This window comes from Canis aureus, chromosome 26 (genome assembly GCF_053574225.1).
Source record: "Canis aureus isolate CA01 chromosome 26, VMU_Caureus_v.1.0, whole genome shotgun sequence".
Lineage (NCBI taxonomy): Eukaryota > Metazoa > Chordata > Mammalia > Carnivora > Canidae > Canis > Canis aureus.
In genome coordinates this window covers 27,254,417-27,277,096 of record NC_135636.1, presented here as the reverse complement: position 1 = coordinate 27,277,096, position 22,680 = coordinate 27,254,417, and the positions used below count along the sequence as shown (strand labels likewise).

At 37.5% G+C, this 22,680-nt stretch overlaps 1 protein-coding gene and 1 pseudogene across 4 annotated transcripts in view; one reads left to right on the top strand and one right to left on the bottom strand.

The window, feature by feature from the left end:
* ASXL1 (ASXL transcriptional regulator 1) overlaps nt 1-22,680 on the bottom strand; it is a 79,200-nt gene that overhangs the window by 19,768 nt on the left and 36,752 nt on the right. The window lies entirely within an intron of this gene.
* LOC144298816 (small ubiquitin-related modifier 2 pseudogene) lies at nt 3,281-3,693 on the top strand (annotated as a pseudogene).

The following is a 22,680-nucleotide window of genomic DNA, read 5'->3' as shown; positions in this document are numbered from 1 at the left end:
TTCTCCTGTGTCTCTGTCTGTCTGTCTGTCTCTCTCTCTCTGTGTCTATCATAAATAAATAAATAAATCTTTAAAAAAAAAAACAAATAAGGGAACATCAGTGAATGTGAGCAATCTGCTAGAAATACAAAATGATACAAAACAAAACCCCCTGAAACAACAACAAATAGGTTATATTCCAAAGAACTGACTCAGAAGAAAAAGAAAATTGGTTACATCAAGAAAGTCCCACATCAAACAAATAGAAGTTCCAAGAAGAGAAAACAGAAAAGATAGTAATGCGAGAAGTTTTCCCAAAATGAAAAGACCTGAGTTTCCAGGTTTATAAAGCAAAATGCCCTGCACAATAAATGAAAAAAGACCCATTCCACAGCACTGCACCATACAATTTCAGAAAGAGAACTGAAAGAGACCCTAAAATCTTCCATTCAGAAAGAACACATCACATACAAAAGAATCAGAATGGCATTGATGTTTCTCAAGAGCAGTTTTAAAGAAAATAATATTCTCTTTAATATATATATATATATATTTATTGATTTTAGAGAGAGAAAGCGCAGAGGCACAAGTGCGGGTGGGAAGGAGCAGAAGGGGATAGAGTCTCAAGCAGACTGCGCTGAGCACAGAGCCTGACTCAAGATTCAATCTCATGACCCTGAGATCATAACCTGAGCTGAAAGCAATAGACAGACATTTAACCAACTGTACCAACCTGGGTGCCCCAGAATGTAATATTTTCTACATTTTGTTCTAAAGTTTTATTTATTTAAGTAATCTCTACAGCCAGTGTGGTACTCAAACCCATGTCCCAGAGATGGAGTCACTGCTCTTCTGACTGAGCCAGCCAGATGCCCTTCTAAAATTCTTAAGTCAAACCAATAATACAGCTTGGAACACAGGATAAAGATATGTGAGGTTTCAAACTGTTAACCTTCTATGCACCTATTCTTGGGAAGCAACTGGAGAATCTGTTACACAAATGAATATCAATAAAGAACAAACCAAACTAAAACAAAAATTATATCCAAACAAGAGCTAGGAGAGAAACTATATCTACAGGAGACAAGTAAAAAGAATTCCCAAGGTGGTGATGAAAGGAAAGCCCGGGAAAACTGTACATCAAACAGGGTAATCAACTCACTCCAATTTGCCTGGGACTTTCTCAGTTTTAGCACTAAAGTTCTGTGCCCCTGGAAATTTCTCAGGAGATTGGCCCCTCTACAAACAAGGAATAGGATAAATGACAGCTCCAGGACTGACCTTCGGAAGGAAGAGTGAAACTGAGGTGTCTGACCACATCAAAAGAATTTTATCACTATTAACAGCATTAGCTTCATCTTTTGTTTGTAATCTATTTTGCTTTTTCCTGCTCTTTATTATTTTATTTACTATTTTTAAGTTTGTGAAACATAATATAGTTATAAAACCCAAACTATATAAAAGGTTATGCTCAGAGAATTGACACTGCCCTCAACCCTTCTCTTCCCATTTCACCTCCGTTCCCATCCATCCCCTGTTGGGTAAACCATCTTATCAGTTTCTGGTTTCTTCTTCTAGTGGCTCTTTTTTGCACAAATGATAATATGCACATCCATTTTATTTCCCCTTTATTCTTAGACAAACAAATTGCATGCCATACACAGTATTTAGCACTTGCTATTTTCATCCAACCATATATTCTGGAAATCATTCAATCATTTCATAGACAGTCTTCATTCTCTTCTCAGCTGCATAAAAATCCATGACGCAGATGGACCAAAGTTTATTGATGCACCCATTCCCCCATGTACTGGCACTTAGGTGGCTTTTAACATTTCACAAATAGAAATACTACTGTCTTGAACAACCTCATGAATCTGTACTTTTGTGTTGTTAAAAGGTGCATCTTCGGGGTAAATTCCTGAAGTAGAAATGCTGAGTCAAAGATTAAATGCAAATGTAATTTGGTTAATGTGAAATTCCCCTCAAAAAAATTGCATGGATTTGTATTCCTAACCAATGCAGGAGAGAGCCTGTTTTCCCACAGCCTTGAGAAGAGAAACTACTGTGATACATATAAGCAGAAAATGTTAAAGTATTTCAAATGATTAACAGAACCACACTGAAGGAGGACAGGGGTGGATCTAATCCAAATAACTTTTGAACACGCTATTTTAACTATGTACACTTGGGCTCAAGAACTAAAACTATAAACAGTGAGCTCTCTTTTTACTAGATTTGTTTTTCACAATGGAATGGGCTGGGAGTTCTGAAATAATTAAATGTTTATTCTGAACTGAGCAAATGATCAAAGTAGATAACGCGAGTCAGGATTCTCACTGCTGGTGCAGCAAGTTATAAATACGGAAAGGGGTAAAGCTAGAACGAACCCTGCAGTAGGAGATGAGAATTGAAGACATCAGTATGAACCAACATATGTAAAGACAGACAGATACAGACATAGAAGTACATATCATGTACACTATTTTGAACTAAGAGGATCCTGAGATCCCTGGGAAAATGGCTGATTCCAAAGCAGGAGCTGGAAAATATAAGTTAAACCCAGACACATCTTGCTGGGCCAGAAAGCAAAGAAATAAAAAAAATGTTTGGAATGAGGGGGACCTGTTAGGACACAAAAGCCATGGTGAAGGGAGTCCCAATGGCCACCTCTGCACAATTCATGCATTAAAGCTAATGACAGTAACAGATAACTCAATAGTTAAGTAAGAAACCATAAATCCATAATGAATAAACAAATAAGGGAGAGAAGAAGGCTCTTCCTTACTGCAGAATTTCAATTAACAAATGTCAAATAAATTTTTAAAAATTGCCACTTGACAACAATCAGAATAGTGACCGTTTTAGGCAAGACTCATTCACCTGGGGATGCTAAAACTAGTGGTTGAAAGTTTGATGAGAAAAAAAAAAAAAAAGAAAGTTTGATGAGGCTAATTATATAAACTCAAAGTATCGTTTCACAAGATGCTTCTTATTTACAATGGAGAAAATGGCAGACAACCACCTCAACCAAGTGACTGAAGTTATTATGAGAAATCAGACAAAAAGCAATTGTTTGTCTTCTAATGTACCAAGGACAGCATTGCTCCTGAAATATTTCTGTCAAAAACTTATTACTTGAATCTAATAGTGAAAAAACATCAGACAAACCCAGACTGGGGAGCTTTCTAGAAAGTAACTGTTCTTCTTCTGCTACTCCTGGTGTTGCTTATGTGCTTAGTCAGTATGGACCTGGTACCTCTTTGGTGAAGTGACAGCTGAGGGAACTCAGGCACTTGCTATGACCACTGCAAAGCCCAAGGAGTGAGTCAAGCCTGAGAGCAACGATCATATTCACTCCAAGGTGGCATGGTAGGATGGTTCTGTGGTGCACTTTAAAAAGTATACATACACCACTTTGTAAACTCATGAAAGCCTATTATCAATGACAGGGTTTGTCAATGAGGCAGATCAGATTCCAATTTGAAGGGCAGCCAATCAACGAAAAAGACACACTTGCACAGTAGGAAATGGAGAATAAAGATACAACTGATGTGTTCTAGCAGCAGACAGGTGTCTATTAAGAAGGGAACCTGTTACTTTACTCTAAAGCTCTGCTCCTACAGACCAAGAAGACATTCACAATGAGAAAACTACAATTTAGTTCAACTAACTACATACTACTACAGTATAGTTTTCTCGATTCTTTCATTTTCCTCTTCCCTATTCCTTATTATTCATAAAGTAACTGTGTGTGTGCACAAGCATATTGCATTTCTTAAAAAACTAAATGGATAATGGTGTATTTTGATCAACATAAAGTAGAAATGCAATGAGGAAAAATACTGCTTCTGTGACAATACCCCTTTCTCCATAGTAGCATGCTTATTAAACTCTTATCTTTATATTCTGGTAAATTATTTTGTCTCACTGTTTAACAAAAAAAGAACATGAAAATCCTTGAATTCCTTGTTCAATTATGGAATTTTAATGTTTTTCATTTATCATTGTAAAACCAAGGTGAATTTTATAACAGTTTTTGTACATAGCTGTTACATGTAAGACAATCTGTTTTTAAGCAGGGATAAATTACTCTAAAAAAAATGAATCCTGGATACTTTTCAAATCAAGCATCGTGTTGTTTAAACAAACTTTTTTTTTTTTTTAAGATTTTATTTATTTATTCATAGAGATGCAGAGAGAGAGAGAGAGAGAGAGAGAGAGAGAGACAGAGACACAGGCAGAGGGAGCAGCAGGCTCCATGCAGAGAGCCCGAAGTGGGACTCGATTCAGGGTCTCCAGGATCACGCCCTGGACTGCAGGCAGCGCTAAACTGCTGTGCCACGGGGGCTGCCCAAACAAACTTATTTAAAAAATAAAAGTACAGGGATGCCTGGGTGGCTCAGCGGTTGAGCATCTGCCTTCAGCTCAGGGCATGATCCCAGGATTCGGGATAGAGTCCCACATTGGGTTCCTGTGAGGATCTTGCTTCTCCCTCTACCTGTCTCTTACTCTCTCTGTATCTCTCATGAATAAATAAATAAATCTTTTAAAAAATAATAATAAAATAAAATAAAAGCACATGGCCTGTACTCAAAAAATACTAAGGTCACAAAAGACAAAATTTGTGGGAACTTTTCCAGATTAAAGGAAATGAAAGAGACTTGACCCAAAAAATGCACCATGTGATTCAGGACTGGATATACCCTCAAACATAATTTTATAACTAGCATTAGTAAAACAAGAGGCAAAATTTGAATGAAGTATGTAGATTAGCCAGCAAGCAGTACTATATCTATGTTAATTCTCTGATTCTGATAATTACAATGTGGTTATGAAAGAGAATCTCCTTGTTTTTAGTAAGTAAGTAGAGATAAAAGGACATTATGTCTGCAACTTACTTTGGCAAGAATAAAAATAATATGCGGAGAATGACAAAGCAAATACAATAATATGAGAAATTATGTAAAAAAATTTTTAAAGAATCAACCGAATACATTAAAGAAAAAAACAAAAAATTTAAAAATGATTTCCACTTGCAATAGCATCAAAATTTTAAAATACTTTAAAGAAAAAAAAATACTTTAAAGATTTCAAAAAACAGGTAAGACCTCAATGGAAACCATAAAACACTGCTAAAAAGAAAAAAAGAAATCAAAGACAACCTAAATCAATAGAGAGATATACCATGTTCATAGATGGGAAAAATCAGTGTCAAAATGCTAATTTTCTGAAAACTGAACTGTAGATTCAGTGCAACCCCAATCAAAACTCCAATAAGCATTGCTTTAGAAAAAACTGAGAAGTTGATTTTAAAATTTGTTTGAAAACTTAAAGGACCAAGAACAGTCAAAACAATCTTGAAAAAGAACACTCATACTACTAATAATACTACCTGATTTCTTGACTTACTAAAATCAAAAGGTTATGATATTGGAATAAAGGTAAATAGATCGATGGAATTGAATACCAAAACATATCTAGATATATACAATTTTTGACAAAGGCACCAATCTATTCAATGGGGAAAGGCTTCCACAAATAAGGCAACTAGGTAGCTAGATAAACAAAATCCTAAAACTTGAACCACTATCTCAAATTACAACCAACAGTTAATTTGGATCACAAACCTCAATGTAAGAGCCAAAAATACAAAGTTTTTAGAAAGAAATATAATAAAAAAAAAAATAATAATAATAATAAAATATAACTGTGTTGGGGACACCTGAGTGGCTCAGTTCGTTAAGCATCCAACTCCTGATCTCAGCTCAGGTCTTGATCTCCGGGCCTTCATGCTGGGCTCCATGCCCAGCATGGAGCCTATCTTAATTAATTAATTAGTGTTACTGGATAGGTTTCTAGAAACATTAACTATGTATTTCTTAACGTGATAAAACAGATTTTTTTCAAAATTGAAAACTTCTATCACCGACACCTCAATAAAAATTTTAAAAAGGCAATGAACAGACTGGAAAAAAAGTATTTACACGACATAGATCTGACAAAGGAGTTGCATCCAAAGTAGATTTTTAAAATTCTACAAACAAAAAACAAAAAGACCAACTTTTTAAATAAAGACAATTGATTTATTTAAGAGACAGAAAGTGAGTGGGAGGGAGAGAGAGAGAGAAGCTGAAGCAAACTCCGAGCTGAGCTCAGAGTTGGGACACCCAACTGACCAGGTGCCCCAAGACAAAGTATTTTTTTAAAAGGGAAAAGCTGCCATATTTTTTTCCCAAACTAATCTTTCTTACACTAGAGGGAGAAGAGGAGCCCTGGTGACCAAAAGTAGGATATCAGACCCCAAGTGGGGCCAAGAAGGTCTCCATGCACAAGGGTGGCATAGTGTTGGAGACTGAGCTCAAGAAGGGTAAAATGCCCCAACCAAGTATGACAAGGGGCAGGGTATCAAAGCCAAGCTGGGTGAGGAGGGTAATTTATTTGAGAGGGCACTGGTGTGGGCAATCAGAGCCTTAAGCTAGTAAGGCAGTCATCCCTGGGGACCAATAAAATATAGGGTGTTGGGAGTCCAAGAGGGATAAAGAGAACATCTTTGTCAGGGAAAGGTATCAATAGTGATGGGATAGGAAATTATGTAAGAGGATGGGAGGACTAAACAAGTAAATATATTAAGTAACCGGAAAAATAGCTAGATTTCTTACTGTTGGAGAAGGTAGTTACAAATATGGACAAGGAGAACTCTTTAGAATGAACCCTCTGGGCTTGATTAGAATTTGTGGTACTGGTGTAAAGTCTTGGTTTTTAACATGTTCAGATAAAGACAGACATAAATATAGATATAAGTGCATATATGTATAAGTATGTATATGCATGTATATGCCCAAATTTTCCTTAGTCTCTTCTCACTGGGAGGAACTGGTATCAGCAACACCCCAATCGCAGCAAGCACATCTAGAACCTAAATCTTGGCTTCTGAATACCATTATATACTAAAAGAGCCAGGACTCAATGGAGAAAAGACCAATATTAAGGGCTAAGGCAGGGAAAGTACACAGTGAACCTACATCACCTTTCTGATAATAGCTGTCCAAGAATGATGAGAATATGTCAAGGGACACAGAAGCCAGATCAACAAAATCCCTAACCAGGCAAGTTAGTAACACTTGGAACAGCTAAATAAGTAATAACAGATTATAACTCACTGAATAAAATAGAAAACCATGATTTTATACAGATATAAACAAACTGAAATTTAGAAGGAGAATAGGATATTAGAGCTCCCCAGGGAAAAGAGGGGAGTTTCACAGTGATTAAGACTAGCAGATGCTACCTTAACTAAGCGGTAAAAGTGGATATGAGTAGTTGGACAAGTTGAAATCAAGAGCCATCTGAGAGGATGCACTAAGAACACAGCATTACTTTTCTGATACACCTGATGAAGATACATAACCTGAATCTAATCATGAGAAAATCTAAGAAAACCCAAACTAAGCAACATCCTATGAAATAACTGGTCTGTAATCTTCAAAAGAGTTAAGGTCATGAAAGTCAAAGAAGATGAAAGGACTGTTCTGCATTAAGGAGACCAAACACTTATGACAACTACAGGTAACATATAATTCTGAACTAGATCCTTCAGGCATAAAGGACATTACAGGGACAATCAGCAGAACTTTAATGGAATCTGAGGATTAGATGATAAAAATATCTCACTGTAGTTTTCTGAATTTGATGGATGTATTGTGGACATGCAGCAACACGTCCTTTTTCCTGTGTCTAGCTGACACACAATGTTACATTTCCTGTGTCTAGTTGACATACAATGTGACACAATAGGGATGCCTGGGTGGCTCAGCAGTTGAGCATCAGCCTTTAGCTCAGGGTGTGATCCCAGAGTCCCACATCGGGCTCCCTACATGGAGCCTGCTTCTCCCTCTGCCTGTGTGTCTCTACCTGTCTCTGTCTTTCATGAATGAATAAATAAATAAATCTTAAAAAAAAAAATGTGACACAGATAGTGATCTCACAATGTGTTATGCTATGCTCAAAAGTGCGCCTACCATCTGTCATCACACATCACTATTACAGTATCACAATGTTCCTCATGCTGTGCTTTTTTATTCTGACTTATTCAGTTCATTTTTTTAAAGATTTATTTATATGTGTGTGTGTGTGTGTGTGAGAAAGAGAGAGAGAGAGAGAGAGAGAGAGAGGCAGAGACACAGGCAGAGGGAGAAGCAGGCTCCATGCTGGGAGCCTGACGCGGGACTTGATCCCGGGACTCCAGGATCACACCCTGGGCCAAAGGCAGGCGCTGAACCGCTGAGCCACCCAAGGATCCCCTGACTTATTCATTTCATATCATATTTGTCTTCCTCAGTCTGACTTATTTCACTTAGCATTTATACCCTGTAAGTCCATTCATGTTACCTCAAATGGCATTATCTCTTCTTTATGACTGCATAATATTTGTGTGTGTGTACACATCTTCCTTATCCATTCATCTACTGATGGACACTTAAGTTTGCTTCCATATCTTGGCTATTGTAAATAATGCTGCAATGAACACAGGGGTGCATATATATTTTTTTCAAATTACCGTTTTTGTTTTCTTTGGGTAAATACCCAAAAGTGGAATTATTGAATCATATAGTATTTTTTTAAAGATTTTATTTATTTAAAAATAATAGAGAGAGCACACAAGGAAGGGGACCAGCAGAGGGAGAAAGAGACTTCCTATTGAGCAGGGAGTCCGACGCAAGGTTCCATCACAACCTGAGCCAAAGGCAGATGCTTAACTAAGTCACCCAGGTGCCCTTGATGATGATGAGTGATGTTAAGCATCTTTTCATGTATCTGTTTCCCATGTGTTTGTCTTCTTTGAAAAAATATCTATTCAGGTTCCCTGCCCATTTCTTCATTGGATTTTTTTTTGTTGTTAAGTTATACAAGTTCTTCATATATTTGGGATATTAACCTCTTATTGCATATATCATTTGCAAATATATTCTCCCATTCAGTAGGATGCTTTTCTGTTTCCTTCACTATGCAAAAGCTCTCTATTTTGTTTTTTGTTTTTAAAGATTTTATTTACTTACTCATGAGAAATAGAGAGAGAGAGGCAGAGACACAGGCAGATTCAGGAGAAGCACGCTCTAGGGAGCATGACAAGGGATTGAATCCCGGGTCTCCAGGATCAGCCCCTCGGCTGAAGGAGGCACTAAACCACTGAACCACCCAGGTGTCCCATAAGCTCTCTATTTTGATGTAACACCAATAAGTTTGTTTTTGCTTTATTTTGCCATAGGAGACATTTTTAGGATTTTCATGGTTTTAGGTCTCACATTTAGGTCTTTAATCCTTTTTGAGTTTATTTTTTGTGTATGGTGTTAAAAAGTGCTCCAATTTCACTCTTTTACATGTAGCCGTCCAGTTTTCCATCACCACTTGCTGAAAAAACAGTCTTTTCTCTCTACTGTATATTCTTGCAACCTTTGTTGTAGATTAACTATCTAATCATGGGTTTATTTCTGGGTTCTCTACTCTGTTCCACTATCTATGTATCTGTTTTGGTGCCAGGACCACACTGTTTTGATTACTACAGCTCTATAGTATAGACCTTGAGATCTGGAATTGTGATAGTTCCAGTTTTGCTTTTCTTTCTCAAGATTGCTTTGGCTATTCAGGATCTTTTATGGCTCTATAGAAATTTTAATATTATTTGTTCTAGTTTTATGAAAAAAAAAATGCTATTGGTAGTTTGATAGGGATTGCATTGAATCTGTACACTACTTTGAGTAACATGAACATTTTAACAATATTAATTCCTCCACTGAGGCAAATATCCCATACACAATGAAATACTGACACTCAGGAATAAAGGTACGCACAATGGGGGATCTAAAGTAGTTCAGGAAAAAAGTTTTGTTCTGTATTTAACAACTTTTCTGAAAGCTTATCAATGTTAAAAAGAAATTCTTTTTTAAATGGGCTAAACAACAGACATTCAAATAGAAAGATGATAAAAATAGCCAATAAACACATAAAAATATATTCATCATCACTTATCATGAGAGAAATGTAAACTAAAACAATGAGACAGGAAGAAAAATATATGATTTCTATTAATGCAAAAAATTACTGAGAAAATTCGACACACATTCATGATACTTTCCATAGACTAGGAACAGAAGGGAACTTGCTCAACTTGACAAAGGGCAAAATATCTACAAAATATCCACAACATATTCATAGCTAACATCATACTAATGATGAAAAACTGAATGTTTTCCCTTAAAGACTGAGAAGAAGGTAAGGATATCTATTCTCACCATTCCTATTCAACAGAGCTTGAAATGTTAGCTAGTGAAATCAGTCAAGAGAAGATAATAAAAGGCACACAGATCAGAAGTAATATATAAAGCCAGCTCTTTTCATAAATGACACAATGGTCTGTGTAGAAAATCCCAAGAAACTTAGAGGAAAGACTCCTTGAAGTACTAACTGAGTTTATCAAATTAAACAGGCTATAGATTAATATATAAAAATCAATACCAGTTATATGCAAGCAATCCACAATTAGAAACCAAAATTAAAATCACAATACCATTTATAATAGCCTCCCAAAAAATTAAATACTGAGGTGTAGACGTAACAAAACATACAAAATCTATACACTAAAACTATAAAATGCTGATGAAAATATCAAGGATAAATAAATAAAAAGACATATCATATCCATAGATTGAAGTCTCAAAACTGTCAAGATGTCAATTCTCCCCAAACTGATTTACTGGTTGAGTGTATTCACTATGAAAATCTCAGCAAAAAAAGAATTTGTAGATATAGGTAAGATGATTCTACATGGAAAGGCGAAAAAAATGAGAACAGCTAAAAAGGTTTTTGAAAAATATAATAAAGCTGAAGGAATCACACCACCTGATTTTATATGCTATCATACAACATTAATCAAAATAGTATGGTACTGACAGAGGAAAAGACATACAGGTAAATGGAAGAGAGTCAAAAGCAAAACCTTTTACAAAATACGGCCAACTGATTTTTGACAGAGCTATAAAGGCAAGTTAATAGAGAAAGGACAGTTTTCACAAATAAATGGTAATTTAACAAGTGGCCATCCAAAAGGCAAAAAATGAACCATGATAGAACTTTATACCTAATTCAAAAGTTAACTCAAAAGGAATAACAGACCTAAATGGAAAACATAGAACTTTTAGGGTCACCCAAATGGCTCAGTCAGTGGAGTATGCAACTCTTGATCTCAGGGTTGTGAGAGTTCAAGCTCCACACTGGATGTAGCCATTACTTAAAAATAAACCTTAAAAAAAAAAATAAAACTAAAAAAAACTTCTAGAATGTAAAATTTTTGTCTACAGTTAGACAAACAGTTCTTATACATAACAAAAAAAAACCTATAAAATAAAATTTTAATTTTTTTAAAGATTTTATTTTTAAGTAATTTCTCCACCCAACATGAGGCTTGAACTCATGACCTTGATATTAAAAGTCGCATACTCCACCAACTGAGCCAGCCAGGTAGCCCTAAAATAAAATTTTTTAATCAATAAATTAGACTTCATCAAGATTCAAAACTCTTGGGACGCCCAGGTGGCTCAGCAGTTAAGCGCCTGCCTTTAGCTCAGGGCGTGATCCTGGAGTCCTGGGATCGAGTCCCACCTCGGGCTTCCCTACATGGAACCTGCTTCTCCCTCTGCCTGTATCTCTGCCTCTCTGTCTCTCTCATGAACAAACAAACAAAAAGATTCAAAACTCTTACTCTGTGAAAGACACTTTGAAGAAAACAAAAAGGCTGGAAAAAACATCTGCAAATCATATATCCAATGGTTTATATCTCAACAACTTTATATATCCAATAGTTACAAAGCAATCCAATCAGAAAATGGACAAAAGGGCACACGGCTGAACACAGAGCTAGCTGCCTAGGTGGCTCAGAAGGTTAAACATCTGTCTTTAGGCTCAGGTCATGATCTCCAGGTCCTGGGATCAAGCCCCATGTGGGGCTCTTCTTCCTTCCATGTAGGAGGCTGCTTCTCCCTCTCCCTCTGCCACTCCCCCTTCTTGTGCTCTCTTGTTCTCTCTCTCAAATAAATCAAATCCTTATTTTTTAAAAGATTTTACTTATTTATTCATGACAGACACAGAGAGAAGGCAAAGACATAGGCAGAGGGAGAAGCAGCCTCCTCACAGGGAGCCTGATGTGGGACTCGATCCTGGAACACTGGGATCATGCCCTGAGCTGAAGGCAGAAGCCCAACCGCTGAGCCACCAAGGCATCCCTAAATAAAATCTTTAAAGAGCACGTGAACATAAATTACACCAAAAGATACTGAAATAGAATGTAAGTATACGTGAAAAGATATGGAAACCGGGCAGCCTGGGTGGCTCAGCAGTTTAGCACCGCCTTCGGTCCAGGGCATGATCCTGGAGACTGGGGATCCAGTCCCACATCACATTCCCAGCATGGAGCCCGCTTCTCCCTCTGCCTATGTCTCTGCCTCACTCTCTCTCTCTCTCTCTCTCTGTGTCTCATGAATAAATAAATAAAATCTTTTAAAAAATGTATAAAAAAAAAAGATATGGAAACCATGACCCACTAGGAAAAAGCAAATTAAGTCTTGTGTGATTAACAGGCACCTATTAGAATAGATATAAGAAAAAATATTGATAATACCAAGTGCTATTGAGAAAGCACAGCAACACATAACATCACTAGTAGGAATGAAAAATGGTACTCTCACTTTGGAAAAAAAAAAAAAAAAGCATGGCAGTTTCTCACAGAGCCAAACATATAACACAGTAATTCCATTCATACATATTTATCTTAGAGATAAATATTTTCACACCGAAACCTGTATGCAGATTTTCATAGTGGCTTTATACGTAATAGCCCCAAACTAGTAACAACCCAAATGTTCCTTACTGGAAGAATGGATTATAACAGTACACTCAAAAAATAAAAAAATAAAAAAATAAAAATAACAGTATACTCATAAAATGGAATACCAGTTCAACAATAAAAGAAAGTGTTGATAAACACAAGTTGGAAAGATTCCAATACTATGATGAGTGAAAAACACCAATCTCAAAAGGAACATATTATATGATTCTATTTCATTCTGAAAAGTATAAAATTCTAATAAGGCTATCCTAGACTATCCAGCAGATAAATTGTTGTGTAACAAATTACCACAAAGTTAGTGGTTTAAAACAACACATATTTATTATTTTTTCAAGATTTTATTTATTTGACAGAGAGATCACCAGCAGGGGGGAGTGGCAGGCAGAAGGAGGAGAAGCAGACTCCCCAAAAAGCAGGGAGCCTGACGCTGAACTCAATCCCAGGAACTTGGGATCATGGCCTGAGCTGAAGGCAGAGGCTTAACTGACTGAGCCACTCAGGCGCCCAACACACATTTATTATCATCTCAAATTTCCAGGGGTGAGAACTTATGGTTTAGCTGGATCTTCCAGTCAGGGGCTCATTAAGTTTTAAATCAAAGTGTCAACCAAGCTGCTTTCTTTTTTAGAGCTCAGGGTCCTTTTCCAAGCTGACATGGCTACTGGCAGAAAACAATTTCTTATGGCTATAGGCCTAAGGTCAATTTCTTACTGGCTGTCAGCTGGGGCCTGAACTCAACTCCTAAAGAGGTCCCTACAGTTATTGTGACGTGGCCCTCACAATATGCATCTTGCTTCTTCAAAGTAAGCAAAAATTGCTCAATTCTTCCATCTCAAATCTCCAGGTCCTCTTTTATATTCATTTGAGACAAGGATACAGACAAAGAGAGAGAGCAAGAGTAGGGGGAGAAGAAGAGGGAGGAGAAGCAGACTCCCCACTGAGCTGGAAGCTTGACACAGGGCTTGATCTCAGGACCCTGAGATCATGACCTGAGCCAAAGGCAGACACTCAACTGTCTGAGCCACCCTGGTGCCCCCAGGTCCTTTTTTTTTTTTTTTTTTTAAAGATTTTATTTATTCATGAGAGAGAGAGAGAGAGAGAGAAACAGAGAGAGAGAGAGAGGCAGAGACACAGGCAGAGGGAGAAGCAGGCTCCATGCAGGGAGCCTGACACGGGACTCGATCCCAGGTCTCCAGAATCCCTCCCCGGGATGAAGGCGGCACTAAACCGCTGAGCCACCAGGGCTGCCCCCCTAGGTCCTCTTTTAAAGGGCTTGCCTGACTAGATCAGGCCAACTCAAGATAATCCTTCTTTGAGTTGACTTAAAGTCATCTGACTAAGGACTTTAATTACACCTGTAAATCTCTTTGCTTTTGCCATATTCTATTGTGAGAAGCAAAGCGCAGTTCCCACCTCCATGCCAGATAAAGAGATAACAGAAAGACACAGGTATCAGGGGGATCCCTGGGTGGCTCAGCAGTTGAGTGTCTGCCTTCAGTTCAGGGCGTGATCCCGGAGTCCAGGGATCAAGCCCCACATTGGGCTCCCTGCATGGAGCCTGCTTCTCCCTCTGCCTGTGTCTCTGCCCCTCTCTCTGTGTCTCTCATGAATAAATAAAATCTAAAAAAAAAAACAACAAAAAAAAGACACAGGTATGAGAATCATCTTAGATTCTTGCCTAACACATCTAGCCTTCAGCCATCCCTCCAGCTGACCAGATACTTGAGGCCAGCCCAGATTACCTCAGATAATCTGACCCAGGCCAGACCAAAAAAAAAAAAAAAAAAAAAGCCCTGCCCATCCAACAAACTCTCAAAAGGAATTGTGAATTGAGTATATAATTGTTTTAAGGCACCAAGTTTTGGGATGGTCTGTTACACAGCAAAAGCTAATGGATACAACACACATAAAATATTCAGTCGTATGGAATAATGAGGGGGGCTCAATGATCAGGCAGAATTGTCCCTCCTGATGGGGCCAGGAATGCCACAAGGAAATGTACATACACACATATTTTTAATCTAAAAATTAAACAAGAAAATAAGCTTCATCTATTTAGTATATGGATTAACAGTGCTGCCCTCTTTCAATTCCTGTATCAGTCCTACATCACAGTCAGTATCCTGAAATTCACTCACTTGTTCTCTCATCTAACCTTGTTAGATAAACGACTTTATTATCTAGTTTTAATAAGGTTTAAAAACATTACCTTAAAGAAACAGATCTGAGGTAACACTAAAAATATGAGTACAAATAATAATAATAAAGGACACCAAGAAAATAGCAGGGCTGATATTGTTACAACAAATATATAAACTCTTCATCAGGTACATTACAAGGTAAAACCAATGATGAGCATATCATTCATATCTAAAAAGAAGTTAGCCCAAAGTAATCAAAAGTAGGTAACAGGGCAGCCCGGGTGGCTCAGCGGTTTAGCGCCACCTTCAGGCCAGGGTGTGACCCTGGAGACCCGGGATCGAGTCCCACATCGGGCTCCCTGCAAGGAGCCTGCTTCTCCCTCTGCCTGTGTCTCTGCCTCTCTCTCTCTGTGTCTCTCATGAATAAACTTAAAAAAAAAAGTAGATAATACTAACTGAAATTTAATATAGCTTCTATCAAAAAAATATGGCTTCTATCGATAAGATAATTAAATGTTAAGTAATTATTTTTAAAATACACTATAATTTTTAAATATTTTTAAATTTCTGTTTTAGAGTGTCTCAGTGGATGTATTATAAAAAACTATATGCTAACTTATATCTAGTTATAATGTATAAATAATATAATGTATGAAGATGTAAACTCCAGATATTTTTGTTACCATTAGGGGGATAATTTTTTAAAGATTTTATTTATTCATTTGAGAGAGAGAGATAGAGAATATGAATGTGCATGTGAGTGGGGGGAGGGTCAGAGAAAGGAGACAGAGAATCCCAAGCTGACTCTACACTGAGTATGGAACCCAGTGTGGGGCTTGATCCCACAACCCCGATGGCCACATGAACCGAAACCAAGAGTCAGATGCCTAACCTACTGAGCCATCTAGGCACCCTAGAGGAATAATTTTTAAAACATGACTCCCACTGCCACTGAAAAATAACTGCAGTGACATTATCAGAATTGTTCTTTAGCATCATTCTGACAGTAGTGTGAACAGTGCATCAGAGATGGAAAAGAATCTAAAAACCAAACAAATAATAAGAAACTAATGCAGCAGTAAGGCCAGAAGTAATTACTGCCTGAGTAAGAATGCCAGAACTGTAAGGAAAAAGACTGTGATGTGCATTAAGGAAGAATGAATGAAAAGAACATATACAAGCTATTTTTTTAAATTTTATTTATTTATGATAGTCTCACAGAGAGAGAGAGAGAGTGAGAGAGGCAGACACACAGGCAGAGGGAGAAGCAGGTTCCATGCACTGGGAGCCCGACGTGGGATTCGATCCCAGGTCTCCAGGTTCGCGCCCTGGGCCAAATGCAGGCGCCAAACCGCTGCGCCACCCAGGGATCCCTATACAAGCTATTTTTGTAAAAAAAAGAAAAGGAAATAAGAAAACATATATCTGTGTTGCTTTATAAACACAGAAAGGATAAATGCCATCTAACAGGCTTAAAAAGCAAAGACTCAAAAGGATACATTTCCAAGTAATTTTATGTGCTTTCCAGAACAAAGCTCAAAAATGGTGACGTAAGTACAAAATATACAGAACTCAAAGTAAAATTCACCATATCTCTCCTTCAATCAAAAATTAGGAACACTGAACCAGAAAAATTTGACCCATAATGACAAACAGACCCAAAACTGACACAGATGGACCTTTTAAAAAGTTCTTGTATCTATTTCACATGCTGAACATTGAACACAGTAAACTGAGATGTATAAAATATAAAAGACAGCCAAATAGAAATAGAGATTAAAAAAAAAAAACAAAACCCACAATGTGTGGATAGCAAATTGAACCCTGTAGAAGAAAAGACGAGTGAGCATAAAGATACACCAGTAGAAACTACCCAAGACAGAGTATAAAGACTGAAAAATTATGAATACCACATTGGTAAGCTGTAACTTCAAATGGCCAAATATACATGTAATTACAGTCCCAAAGAGAGAGAGAGAAAGTGTAGGAGGAAAGTATTCAAAAAAGTAAAGGCTAAATATTTACCAAATTCGATTCAAGAAGCTTATTAACAAAACCCAGACACAAGAAGCATGAAAACAAGCTATACCAAAATACTTTATAATCAACCTGCTGAAAAAGAATGATAAAAAGAAAATCCTGCAGATCCCTGAGTGGCTCAGTGGGTTTAGCGCCTGCCTTCGGCCCGGGGCATGGTCCTGGAGTCCCGGGATGGAGTCCCATGTCGGGCTCCCTGCATGGAGCCTGCTTCTCCCTCTGCCTGTGTCTCTGCCTCTCTCTCTCTGTGTGTCTCTCATGAATAAATAAATCAAATCAATCAATCAATAGAAAATCCTGAAAGTTACCCAACCTGAAGGAGGAGAAAAGATGCCTTACTAAGAAACAAAGATTAAAATAACAGGACAGGGATCCCTGGGTGGCGCAGCGGTTTGGCGCCTGCCTTTGGCCCAGGGCGTGATCCTGGAGACCCAGGATCGAATCCCACATCGGGCTCGCGGTGCATGGAGCCTGCTTCTCCCTCTGCCTGTGTCTCTGCCTCTCTCTCTGTCTCTCTGTGACTATCATAAATAAATAAAAATTAAAAAAAAAATAAAAAAAAATAAAAAAAAATAAAATAAAATAAAATAAAATAACAGGACATATCTCATCAGAAATAATGCAGGCCACACAGAGTGGAACAACTCCTTTAAAGTACAGAAAGAAAAAACATTCAGGGATCCCTGGGTGGCGCAGCGGTTTGGCGCCTGCCTTTGGCCCAGGGCGCGATCCTGGAGACCCGGGATCGAATCCCACGTCGGGCTCCCAGTGCATGGAGCCTGCTTCTCCCTCTGCCTGTGTCTCTGCCTCTCTCTCTCTCTCTGTGACTATCATAAATAAAAAGAAAAAAAAAAAAAAAAAGAAAAAAAAAGAAAAAACATTCAACCCTATAATTGTTTCAAGAAAATATCTTTTTAATAAGAGGTAATGATTTTTCAGACATACAAACACTTTAAAATACTATCACCAGTAGGGGCACCTGGGTAGCACAGCTGGTTAAGCGACCAACTCTTGGTTTCACCTCAGATTGTGATCTCAGAGTCCTGAGATCAAGCCCTGCACTAGGCTCTGAGCTCAGTGAGGAGTCTGAGACTCTCTCCCTCTTCCTCTGCTCCTCCTGCTTGTGTGTTCTCTAATAAATTAATAAATAAATAATTCAATAAAATACTATAACCAGTTCACATCATGACAAGAAACATTAAAGAAAGTCCTTCTACCAGAATGAAAATGATACCAGATGGGAATCTGGATATAACCCACAGACAATGAAGAAAGACAATGGACTGTTTAAATGAAAGATAGTAACAATGTACTGTGGGGTTTAAAACATACATAAGTAAAGTGTATGACAACAGCACAAAGACTGAGGAGGGAAAGTGGAAGTGTACTACTGGTAAGGTTCTTATTACAGATAAAGTGAAATAATAATACCTGAAAGTAGACTGTGGCAAATTAAGTAACTATACAATAAACACTAAAGCAACCACTAAAACAACAAAATAAAGAGGTATGACTAAGAGACAAAAAAAGGGAACTGAAAATGTTTTTTAAAAATCCTTAATCCAAAAGAGGACAGAAAAATAAGAAAAAACAAAGAACAGGTGGGACAAATAGAAAACAACACGATGGCAGATTTAAACTCTACAACATCAGTAATCACTTTAAATGTAAATGGTCTATACACCTCAACAAAAAGGCACAGATTATCAAATTGGATAAAAGCAAGGTCCAACTATATGATGCCTGCAAACTAACAAACTCCACTTGAAATATAAAAGCATGAAAAAATATGTATCATGCGAACACTAACTGAACGAAAGCAGTATTATTGGCTGCTGTATTATTGGCTGTATTATTGTAAGAGAAAGTAGATTTCAGATCAAAGAATATTACCAGGATTAAAGGAAGTCATTTTAATATAGCAAAGAAGTTAGTTCATGAGGAGGAAGACAATCCTAAATGTTTATGAACCTTTTCAGGTAACTGCAAAATATATGAAAATCTACTAAAACCTTTTCAAAGAGGAAATAAATCCCCAATTAAAGATTCAATTCTTTCTATTACTGATAGGATAAGCAGTTAGAAAATCAGTAAGAGGGATCCCTGGGTAGCACAGCAGTTTAGCGCCTGCCTTTGGCCCAGGGCGCGATCCTGGAGACCCGGGATCGAATCCCACGTCGGGCTCCTGGTGCATGGAGCCTGCTTCTCCCTCTGCCTATGTCTCTGCCTCTCTCTCTCTCTCTCTCTCTCTGTGACTATCATAAATAAGTAAAAATTAAAAAAAAAAAAAGAAAATCAGTAAGAATATAGAAGATTGAACAGTGGTATCAACCAACAAGCTAATCAACACCACATGACAACATAAGATTACATCTTCTTTTCAAGCATACGTGGAAATTTTTTTTCAAGGTAAGACTTTATTCTGAGCCGTAAAACAAGCCTCAGAAAATTTAGAAAGATTCAAACTATACAAGATATATTCTCTCATAATGGAATTACATTACAAATCAAGAACAGAAAAGTTCTCTGTTTCCCAAATACAGGGAAGCTAAATGTCATACTTCTAAATAACCAATAAAGAAGAAACCAGGAGCATCTGGGTGCCTCAGTCAGTTAAGTATTTGACTTTAGCTCAGGTCATAACCTTGGAGTCCTGGGATGGAGCCCCACCATCAGGCTCTGTGCTCAGTGGGGAGTCTGCTTGTCCCCCTCCTACTGCCCCTCCCCCAACTCAAGCATGCACACATTGCCTCTCTCTCCCCCTTCCTCAAATAAATAAAATCTTTAAAAAGAGAAATCAAAAGAAAAATTAGAAAGGTATTTTGAATCAATAAAAATAAAAACACAACATATGGAATATCTTTTTTCTCAGATAAGCATTTAATGTGCACAATAAAATTAAGAAAAAAAGTCAAATACTTTACCTCCCATCATGAGAAAATGGAAAGGATGCAAATTAAACCCAATTCAAGCATAAATAAGAAAATAATAAAACAAAAACAGATCAATAAAATAGACAAGAGACATCAATGAAACCAACAGCACGTTTTTGCGATGATCACTTAAATAGACCAATAGCCAGAATAATCAGGTAAAGACAGAAGACACAGATCACCAATAAGAGAGCAGAGACATTATTACAACTTAGATGAAGTGGACACAAACTAAAACTCACCTCAAAATAAATAGACCTAAAGAGCTCTATATTTGCAGAAGAAACGAAATCTTATTAAAAATTTCCATGCTCCACTGGTGAATTTTATCAAGCATTAAAGGAAGAAATAATAACTTCCATAAAAACTTTCAGAGGGCAGCCTGGTGGCTCAGCCATTTAGCGCCTGCCTTCAGCCCAGGGTGTGATGCTGGAGACCTGGGATCGAGTTCCACATCAGGCTCCTTGCTTGGAGCCTGCTTCTCCCTCTGCCTGAGTCTCTGCTTCTCTCTCTGTGTGTCTCTCATGAATAAATAAAAATCTTCTTTTAAAAAATTGTTAAAAAAAAAAACTTTCAGAAAATCTAAAAGTAAGAAATTTGGTCTGAATGTATCCTCTCAAAATTCATGGTGGAATCCTTATGCTCAATGTGAAGGTGTTAGAAGGTAGGGCTTTTGGGAGGCGATTAGGTCATGAGGGTAGATTAGTACTCTTATGAAAAAACTCCCACAGAGTTTACAATTAAAGTGAGTCAATGGGGTGCTGGGGTGGCTCAGTCAGTTGCATCTGCCTTTGGCTCAGGTCATGATCCCAGGGTCTTGGGGTCGAGCCCCCTGCATCAGATTCCCTTTTTGGCGGGGAGCCGGCTTCTCCCACTCCCTCTGCCTGGCGCTCCCTCTGCTTGTGCTCTCAAATGAGTAAATTTTTTCTTTTTTTTAAAGGGAGTTAATAAAAAGTAGTCCGCAACTTGGAAAAGGGCCCTCATCTGACAATACAGGCACCTTAATGTTGGAATTTCAGCTTCCAGAACTGTGAGAAAAAAACTTCCGTTGTGAGGCGCTTGGGTGGCTCAGTCGGTTAAGGCTCAGGTTATGATCCCCAGGTCCTTTGATCAAATCCCGCATCAAGCTCCCTACTCAGTGGAGAGTCTGCTTCTCCCCACCACTCGTGCTCTAATAAAAAAATAAAATCTTAAAAAATAATTTTTCTATTGTAAGCTACGCAGTCTGTAGTATTTTGTTATAGCAAACCAAATAGACTAAGATACCACTTCAGTCAACAAGGACAGTATTACTTTTACTTTCATGAAAATCAGACAAATGCATTACAAGAAAAGTGTACTCTAATACACGTTATGAATATAGATGCAAAAATTGTTTTTTTAGATGCAAAAATTGTTAATAAATTTAACAAATCAAATCCAACAATATTTTATAAAAAGGATAATATATCATGATCAAATGAGTTTTATTCCAGAGGTTACTTTAACATTCATATCAAAAGTGAAAAAAAAAATTCATCTCAGTAGATTCAGAAAAAGCATTTGAAAAAATACAACATCCATGCTAACAAATGTTAAGTGTTAATAATATTTTAATCTGGTAAAAAAAAAAATTAAAAAGGGGGCAGCCCCGGTGGCGCAGCGGTTTAGCACCACCTGCAGCTTGGGGTGTGATCCTGGAGACCCGGGACCAAGTCCCACATCAGGCTCCCTGCATGGAGCCTGCTTCCCCCTCTGCCTGTGTCTCTGCCTGCCTCTCTCTCTCTCTCTCTACCTCTGAATAAATAGAAAATTAAAATAATAATAATAATAATATTTTAATCTGGGTAAATGGACTAAAGGTGTTTTATAGTATTTTATTTTATCCTTGCAACTCTTCTGTTGAGAATTATTTCCAAATAAAGAGTTTTGAAAAAAATGACAAAATGCAAAAAGCTTTAGCTCAGTTCCCAAAACAAATTAAAAGCTCATAAATGCTAAATATAATAACCACTTAATTCAACCCCTCATATTATAGATGACAAAACTGAGGCTCAGAGAATATCATTAATTTACCCAAGTCATTCTGTTAATGACTAAAATTCAAGTCTCCAGGATGAGCCTTCCTCCCACCCCACCCCCAGCCACCACATACATAATTTCATAACAGCTCACTAACTTGTTTAAAACAGAAAAAGATAATACATTTCTGGTTCTTTTTCTAGTTATATCCCTAAAGAAAAAATATCCCCACCACACAAACAGCCACAACAGGACATTTTGTGGAATTCCACCAAAAGTTGAGGATAAAAAGGTGGGATCTTGGTCTGAGCTAAATAGAGATGGTAGAGAGACTGATCAGAGAGGGACATTAGGAGAGAGAATGAGATTTTAATCTGGAATATGTCACACTGATACTGTCGTAGAAAGAGAGAAGTTAGGACTTCTATGGACAGTATTAACATGATTTAGCATGCAGGAGGGAAAAAAGCCGTCTGGAGTAAGTCAGGTTTTGTGTTTGAGTTCCTGAGAAGACAGAAACAGAATAGGCGGAAACAGGAAATCTAAGAGAAAGGTTGACTTGTGATGTTAATATGACGACAGTAGATGAAGAAAGAGGTGGATTTTTGATACAGTGGCAACTTCGAGTGGAAATGTCCTATTGGATATGCAGATCTGGAGTTCTGGAATTAGAGACAAAGATTTAGGC